Raw genomic sequence first — 9,067 nt, forward strand, 5'->3', positions numbered from 1 at the left:
TCAACGCCATCAGAGTGCTTTCCAGCAGTGACCATTTCCATTAGCAAGACGATAGTGGTGAGATCTAACTCTGCTTCTGTCTTCATTCTGTCTCTTTCTCTCTCTTAAGCTCTGTATGTATCAACTTAGCTCTCAAAAAGTGAGGGGAATAGAACTTGCAAAGGAGAAAATCAGGATCAATTCATCATGTCACACATACACTCCTTTTTTTCTTTTTCTTTTTTTAAGCTTTAAGTCCCTGGCCTGCTCAGAATTGTAACTGGTGATTTGCATTCATGAGGCATAAGCAGCTACTGGAAAATGCCAAGGACTCCTGAAATTTCATTGTAACCATTTTTTTTTTTTTTTTTTGTCAAGAGAAGCAGCACAATTTATTTACCCTTTGTGTGAGTGTGTAAATATGTGTGTGTCTTTCATAAACTAGTTCTAAATTATAAAAATAGTGTTTAAGTAAAATATGACTAGACCATGGAGGTCTATATTACAGTTAAAGGAGAACTCCGGTCAATTTTAACATTGAGCTATTTTTTTTGTCAATTTGGAGTGCTGTCAGTACAGAGAACAATGACAAAAATCGGTGTTGCCTACACCGTGTTATCCTCTTTTTAAAATTTGCACCCTGTTGACTTCAATGGGGCAAGTTTTAAACCTGCTTTTAGCCTCTTAATATCCTTGATGTGTCATTACAAGTGCACAGGTCATGTGAGTGATTCCTTCGGAGTGAACGCGGGGCAATCTGACTGCAGTAGATGTGAAAGATATGAATAAAAATGATGTTATTTCAGCCAGTGCACATACCTGTATTTATTTCCTGTTTTCGGTCAAAGTCCACAGTAGTCGATTGTCGAGTTCACGCGCATAGGTTATCACAGCAGGTTTAAAACTTGCCCCATTTAAGTCAACAGGGTGCAAATTTTAAAAAGAGGATAACACGGTGTAGGCAACACCGATTTTTGTCGTTGTTCTCTGTACTGACAGCACTCCAAATTGACAAAAAAAATGAGCTCAATGTTAAAATTGACCGGAGTTCTCCTTTAACATTCCAACCATTCATCTCAATAGCAGTTGCCCTTCTGGCGCAGGACCCTGTAAGATCTGAAATCTGCCATCTTCACTCAAAATGGGATGATACAGCTGTAATTTTATTTTTAATTGTGAATGACAGTGTACAGTATCAGTTTACTTGTTTTGCCTGTTTTGTTATTGTAGTTAGTTGTCTCCAGATGGACATGAATTATTCATCAGGACTGCAATATGAACAACGGAGCAGCAGGTGGCTGTAGGAGGCGTGTGTGTAATGTGGACCACAGTCCCACACAGCACATGCTTCTGTGAGCAGTTCCTCCACACTGGCAGATTCAAGATCAGTTTATCTCCTCAGGCCAGTAATGCACTTGGAGGAGGACAGAGCTGAGGGACTCTTCTGAGACCAGAAATCACTTGTGTCATGGACATGAATGTGTTTATATGATGATATAAAAGATATGTGCGGAATTTCTGTAGATGTGGAGCAGAGTTGGAAACCGAGAACCATTAAAAACTACCGGAACTGAATGTCAACCGAAGTTTGACATTTCAATAGTATTTAAGTATTTTAGTGATTAAGGGTACATTATAACGATGTACTAAAAAACGTAAAGTTTTTACTTTGCATTTTTTGCGTACAGACGACAACTTTTTGAAAACGATCCCTGTTCACACGAATCCGCGAAAACTGTTTAAAATGCTGTATTATGCATGCCAGGCCAGTAGTTGGCGATGTCACTTTGTGAAGAAAAAATGTGAAAGAGAGTGTGCCTATAGACTGAACACGTAATACGCATGCACATGACATCACCTTTTCCCCAAATTCGTGTTTTTGTTGTAAACATGGAGAAAATAACTATCATTTTCAGACTTCCACTTTGAAGTCCCCCAAAACGCTCTCTATCCCGGCTGTTTGTCAGCTCTCTAGGTTTTTAAAGAGTTGTGTTGTTTGAATGATGAACTCGCTCAATGAAAACAACAACTAGGCTCTCTCTGTCCTGGACTGCAATCCAAGTTATGACAGCAATCTTTGCAATTGCTCATGTGTCTTTGCAGCCAAATTTTTGCTTGCATCAGAGAGGGTTGTTCAGCTGTCCAATCAAGTGTTGTATTATCAGCCTGTAAATTCACAATAACCCACTGTTTCTAACCTCTCAATGTTTCTTCTTTCCTGTATGGGGTCCGTTCACTGCATCCCAAAGGAGTACTACGGTAACATTGCCTCACAACTCACTGTGTATTCAGCATGTCATTGTGCATCTGGAGCTCAAATGACTGTTCTTCTTTCCAGCTGCAGAAGAGGCGTTGGCTGTAGGATATTAGAGTGGCAGAATTCCACGGAGAAATATCTGAATGTTCCGTGATCTCCTATTGTGATGGTTGGCTCAGCTCGAGAGAGCTGCCTTTCTTTTTTGCCAGATAAACAAGCTCCACCATCACTATAAATTAATGAAAGGAGCCATTCCTGACGAAGACATTGAGTCTGTTTGGTCTGTGAACGCACCAAAGTCTGACATATTGTACATTGTTTTTGTTGCAGTCTCCCCCATTGGGTGGAGACGGCTTCCAGCGCCCCTTTTTGTAGCTGAAATATACGATACTTCCAAAATGAAGGTATGACTGCGATGGAAAAACCAACAGAGACTGCCGCGCTGCAGGCTCACAGACTCAGACTCACTGACCTTCAGACAGCTTTCATCATTAAAGACCCATCAGAGCCTGTGAAAGGCCCTTACCTCTGGATAAAACCCAAATAATAATCAATCAAAAGGCTGACCGGCCAAGACACACAAACACAAAGCTGCTGTTTTCCCACAGAGAGCGGAGAACTCGTGCCTTGAATGTATACAGCATGAAACCTCTATGAAACTGGCAATTTTGTTTTACTTATTGTTCTCAGGCCCATTTTTGTTGTTTTTTGACAGAAAGATGTTTTAATTATATTTATAATCTGTCTACCTTTCATCAACATGTCAGCCTTTTTAGTGCAACTGTTGTGCACAGCAACTGTTTTAATGAAAAGGTGAGAGAATGTGATGGATGATAGAGGTCAATTACTCGATCCGTTAAGAGCTCCACCTGTTTGCTTCCACGAATAGACATCTAGACGACACAAAGGCCTCAACTTAAGCTCTGTGCAATGAGGTAGGTGTATAGTATTTTTATTCACTCCACCCTAAACCAGGGCTGGAGAATATACAGTAAGTGAGCACACTGCACAAAGTAAAATAGCCCACAATGCAGTGCACTATTGTAGTGTGATGAGTGAAATGTGAGTAATATTGGCCAGCATCCTTTCAAAAACATTTAGATTTGTTTTTGAAAGTCTCTTATGTTCTCCAAGGCTGCATTTATTTGATCAAAAATACAGTAAAGATAGTAATATTTTGACAAAACTATTTAAAAAGTTTTCTATTTTAATATATTTTTATTCCTCGCTGTAAATAGTTGCTGCCTTACATTTTTAAGTACAATCAACTTGGATGTTTAAGTCATTTCAACTTAAATTACATTAAACTGACTTTAAAAAAAAAGGTGAATCTTGTATAACTTATTAAAAAAAAAGATGAAAATTGGTTAACATTTTGATGAGTTAAAGCAATGTAAAATAGAAAGTTCACAGGAAGAACAGCATTTATTTGAAATATATTTTGTAACATTTTTATTGCTGAATAAAAGGATATACGTATACTGTATATATTATTTTAAAGTCTTATATATGGACCCCAAACTTTTGAATGGTAGTGAACTCTTTCAAAAGTATTGCGTACTCCAAAGAACCTTTGTATTCACTCACAAAAACATTGAAATATTTTATTCCCTCCGTAACACGCATTTTGCGACATTGCAACATTGTCACTAGCATACCACAATTTACAATGCTGTGCTTGTGCACTAGAAAAGTTACATCACATGACTTCCTGCCTAACTGTGCAGCACACATTTATTTGGTTACCAGTAATGTGCAGTTCATTATAGGAAGAGGAACAAATATCCTATATAAGTATAACATTCATGTATATCCTTTGCCTCAATAATGGCAGGATATAAAAGCAAGCCAAATGCATCCAGATGTTGGGTGTTGGGAGGAATCAGGGCTTCACTTTGGGATCGTCTGAGTCCTCTTGTTTTTCTGCAGCTCTTCTAGTCTGTGGAGGAATTCCTGGCAAGACAAGACAGAAATCGAAACCTGCCGCTCGATGAATTGAAGGAATGTCAGGAATTATAAATGGACTGAACGGGGCTTGTGTGCATTGCAACATGTTTAATATTCAATTTTGCATGTTAATTTAGGAAAATTAATTAAAAATAAAAGTACTCAAACACATTTACAATTATAAACTAATTCACACATATATGAGATATCATTTTTGAGAAACTATTTTTGACTTAAATGTGAAGAACATCAAAATATTTCCTTTTATCTTCCACAGAAGAAAGAAAGTCTTAGAGATTTGGAATGACATGATGGTGGGTAAATGATAGACAGAATTTGCATTTTTGATGAACTATATTCTCTTTACTGACAGTTATTGAAAATGCTTTTTATTCAGTTTTGATAATTATAATATTTATAATTGTAAAATGGATTGCTGTGGACTGTGATAAGCTTATGTTCACTGATGCAAAATAATACATTGACTTATGAAGACACATTTTGTATTATATATTCAATGCTTTATCATCTGCCCCAATAATGCAATGTCTTTGAATCATCTTCATTTTCATCACTGCAATTAATTTAAATTAAAAAGCGTATCATATAATTAGATTAAATATGCACATGCACAAACAACTCAATGTATTGTGCTTTCTTGTGTAAAATGTGCAGATATAACTGTAAAAAAGATGTTATACTTTGTCTCTCTGATTGATGACCTCCTTCAACCTGTTAAAGTATATTCCGGAAATGATAGCAAGAAAAACATCAGGCTTCAAATTTACATTTCTTTTTCATAAAGCCTAGCAATACACTGCATTGTTGTAGTGTAATCAAAATGAAAAATATGTTTACCTGGAACCTTTAAATTATAACTTGTTTTGTGTGCACACAGTTGTGAGAGCATGTTAAAGCTGTTTTTATTAGTTGAAAATACAGAGGAAGATAATCCCTCCAGACACACACAGCTCCCACTCGCACAATATCTGGCAAAAGCAGGCGCAGTGAACAGATAGTCCTCCCATCTAATGAAGGCAAGAGAGAAAAACACCTTCAGTGTCCAGATGGGAGTCTAACATCGTTTTCCATCAAGACATTCATTCAGTTCATAATAACCATCGAAAATGTCTCCACAACAGTTTGATTACCTCACACAGATGCTGGATATTTCTTGGGAGGTTTAATGAGATCAAATCAAATTGCCCTTCAGTGCCTTTGAATAAAAGGCTTTTTCAGGTTATGGTTTGTTTAAAATGATCTTAATGTGTGCAGCATTTAGTGAAGTTCTTGAGCTTGAGCTTGAGATCAAGCAAATAAAGGATTTCCCACAGATTTGATAGTCTTACCTTGATTCTGAATCCTGGGAATTCATTTTAGGGGGCAAATTCGCCATCTCACGGTACCAAATATCCTAAAAAACTGCATGTCCCATGCCAGAATTTCTAATTCAGAATTACAGTTCATATTGTATCATAAAACAACTTACTTGAACTATTGATATCTATGTTTTAATGTTTTCGAAATGTCTTCTTTTGTGGTTTGCAGAAGAAAGAATTCAGGTTTGGAACACATGAATGATGACAGAATTTTTATTTTTTGGTGAATCACTTTAATGAAGGAAAAAGCCTCATATGTTGAAAATGACGGCACATCCATGATTTGTTCTATATTTAAACTCTGTTTGTCTGCACACATCAAATGGCACATTTTTTGTACTCTTTGGCCCAAAGACAAAACATCAGTGCCACATTAATGGAGTCGACCATTAGCCTCCTAGTGGCAGGCCTGATAACATCGGAAATGATTGCAACAATATTAAGGTTAGAAATTATCCAGGGCTTGGGGCAAAAATGCCCCAAATATTTCAGATATGGGAGCAAAAGTTCCATGGTTTGATATATTTCTTGCCATGGGTTAAGCAACCATATAGTGTCTGTTTGAATGAACAGATTCAATTGAAGTGTTTGACATAAACTATCATTCAAAAGTTACAGGTCAGTAAGTTTTTATTAAAGGAATTCCTATTCATCGGGATGCATTGCATTAGGTCAAAAGTTTCTGTTTAAAAAAATGCGGTTCTTTTGAACTTTCTATTCATCAAAGAACCCTGAAAAAAGAGACTTCTTTCAAAAATGTTTAAAAAATCTGACTGACCACAAACTTTTGAAAGGTAGTGTATATGGATGACATGCTGAGTGTCACATAAAGGCAAAAGGAAAAAAACAATTTCAGCACCCTAATCAGCAAGTCCATTTCTGACACTGTTTAATATATTCAGGATGACATCATTGCAGAATATCACAAAAAATAATCCACAATAATGTTCTGAATTCATTGTAGCACAACAGATTCAGGAAAGCTGTTTTGGCTGATCGGAGCTGAAGCTCATCCAACTCCTTGATTTCATTTTCATTCTATTCTCAGAGGTTCAATATATAGAAATAAACAAGAAGCCTTAATGGTTTGCCATCCAAAATTATGCAAAAATTGTCTGAGCACAAAACTCCAGTGGAGCGTCAACATAAAGAGCTGGAGAATGAAAGAGGCAGGCAGAGCAACAGCCTCAAGCTATGTTCACTCCCTCTGCTGCCCTTATGGCTAGAGAAATGCTTGTTCATTTCTCAGCAAACATATCTTCCCTTCTGTGTTTTAGATGCATACTGATCCTAAGCTTTTCCTGAGGCCTTTTATGGCTTTGTATGTGATTTTGGACCTATACTTATCTTTATGTATTCAGTGTGTTGCCCCATTTAAAGGTAACTTTAAATATTAAAATATGTAGACTGCATTATTATGAGAGACTTTTTGTTTATGTCTGTCATGATGCCAGTAATAGATCATATGTTGTGAGGAAGGAAACACTGGCCTCTGGATTTGACATTTTAAAACTGTAACTATGGAAAGTTCTCCTGTTATGTTCTTTGTTATTTAGCAGGCACTTTCTTCTATCAGAATGATTATTTAGTTGGTACAGTTATGGTCAAAACAGCAGCTTTAGAAGAGAAACCTTTGAACTCTTATAGCAATAAATAAATATGATATTTAAAGTTCTACCTGAACCATACCTTTTAAGATATACCTTTGGAAACTGATTTTGGGAAATGGGTTTGCACATGGATCTTTTCACTCACAGTTTAGACTGAAAGAATCCATGCATGAGATTGTATGGAGCAGCTGGAAAGAGAATTACCCCAGTGCAGAGTAACCTATATGAAGCGTCACAGCAGAAAATGCATTACTTTAAGAAGAGCGGGCAGCTGTTGTCAAATAGAAACACATGAGAAAATATAAGATGATCATGTGTGCTTAATCACAGGATGTTCATCAGGTTTCATAATTCAACTATAAAACCATAGCCAGAAGCATTATTGGACTGTTTTTAATTACTCAAATGTTTTAATGCTTTTTATGTTTTATTTTTAATTATAAAATATAATATACCTGTATTGTATTTATATTATTTCAAATATGTTTTTTATATTTTTATTTTTAAAATACACTTATGGCTGACAAATTTTGTCACATTACACTGGATTATTAGGAAGGAAGACACATTCTTCTTTGTATTGTGAATGAATCTGAAGTTCAAACTCGTGCAGATGGGATTTGCCTGTAGTGATGGCAGGTTATGCTGACGCTGGATCTGCATTTTTCAATCTTTTATAACAATAGGGATAAGTGATTTTGTGGCAAGCCACAATGACAGTGTTTTCAAGAAATCACAGTGTACAGACAGCAGGAGAGTTTTGCTTTAGAAAATCAATAGGATTGTTAGCTGTCACCAACTGACAACAAAATCGCAAAGCAGAAGTTTCATTTTGGGAGAACTGAATGTTACACTGTAAAAAATAATTTTTTGGTGAAGTAAATACTACTGAAAAAAAAGTTAGTTCAGGCAAGAATTAAAAAAACTAAGTAAATTCCATATCAGTACTTAAAGGGATAGTTCACTTTGAAATTAAATTTTGGTATGTTTTAGCTTACCTGAAGGGCATCCAAGATGTATAGGTGTCTTTTTTTCCGCAGTAGTTTCAATTTTGATATTTTTAGGTCAAACCGTTCTTGTCTGTTAGTCATTTCATGCAGGTATATGGATACTGACTCAAAGAGCTTGCACAAAGTCCAAAATAAAACAGTTCCCCATCGTCCAAATTAAACAATTCCCCATCGTAAGTACACATTGATGGCCTAAGACACGAAACGAGCGGTTTGTGTGAGAAAACGAACAGTATTTATATAGTTTTTAGCTCTTATAACACAGCCGCGTCCAAATGATCTGAGGGCTCGGCGGGTATAGATATATACACTAGATGTCGCCTTGGTTACTGCAGTTCATTGGAACGAAACCGTAGCCAAGCGACATCTAGTGTATATATCTATACCCGCCCTTGGGCAGGTATAGATATATACACTAGATGTCGCCTTCGCTACTGCAGTTCATTGGAACGGAACCGTAGCCAAGGCGACATCTAGTATATCTATACCCGCCGAGCCCTCAGATCATTTGGACGCGGCTGTGTTATTATAAGAGCTAAAAACTATATAAATACTGTTCGTTTTCTCACACAAACCGCTCGTTTCGTGTCTTAGGCCATCAATGTGTACTTACGATGGGGAATTGTTTAATTTGGACGATGGGGAATTGTTTTATTTGAGTCAGTATCCATATACCTGCATGAAATGACTAACAGACAAGAACGGTTTGACCTAAAAATATTAAAATTGAAACTACTGCGGAAAAAAAGACACCTACATCTTGGATGCCCTTCTTCAGGTAAGCTAAAACATACCAAAATTTAATTTCAAAGTGAACTATCCCTTTAATTCAAGCGAGTAGAAATGAAAGCGTAAATATCAACTCAATAAAATTAAATAAAAATT

The sequence above is a fragment of the Squalius cephalus genome (assembly GCF_949319135.1).
Source record: "Squalius cephalus genome assembly, chromosome: 22".
In the NCBI taxonomy this organism is placed as follows: domain Eukaryota; kingdom Metazoa; phylum Chordata; class Actinopteri; order Cypriniformes; family Leuciscidae; genus Squalius; species Squalius cephalus.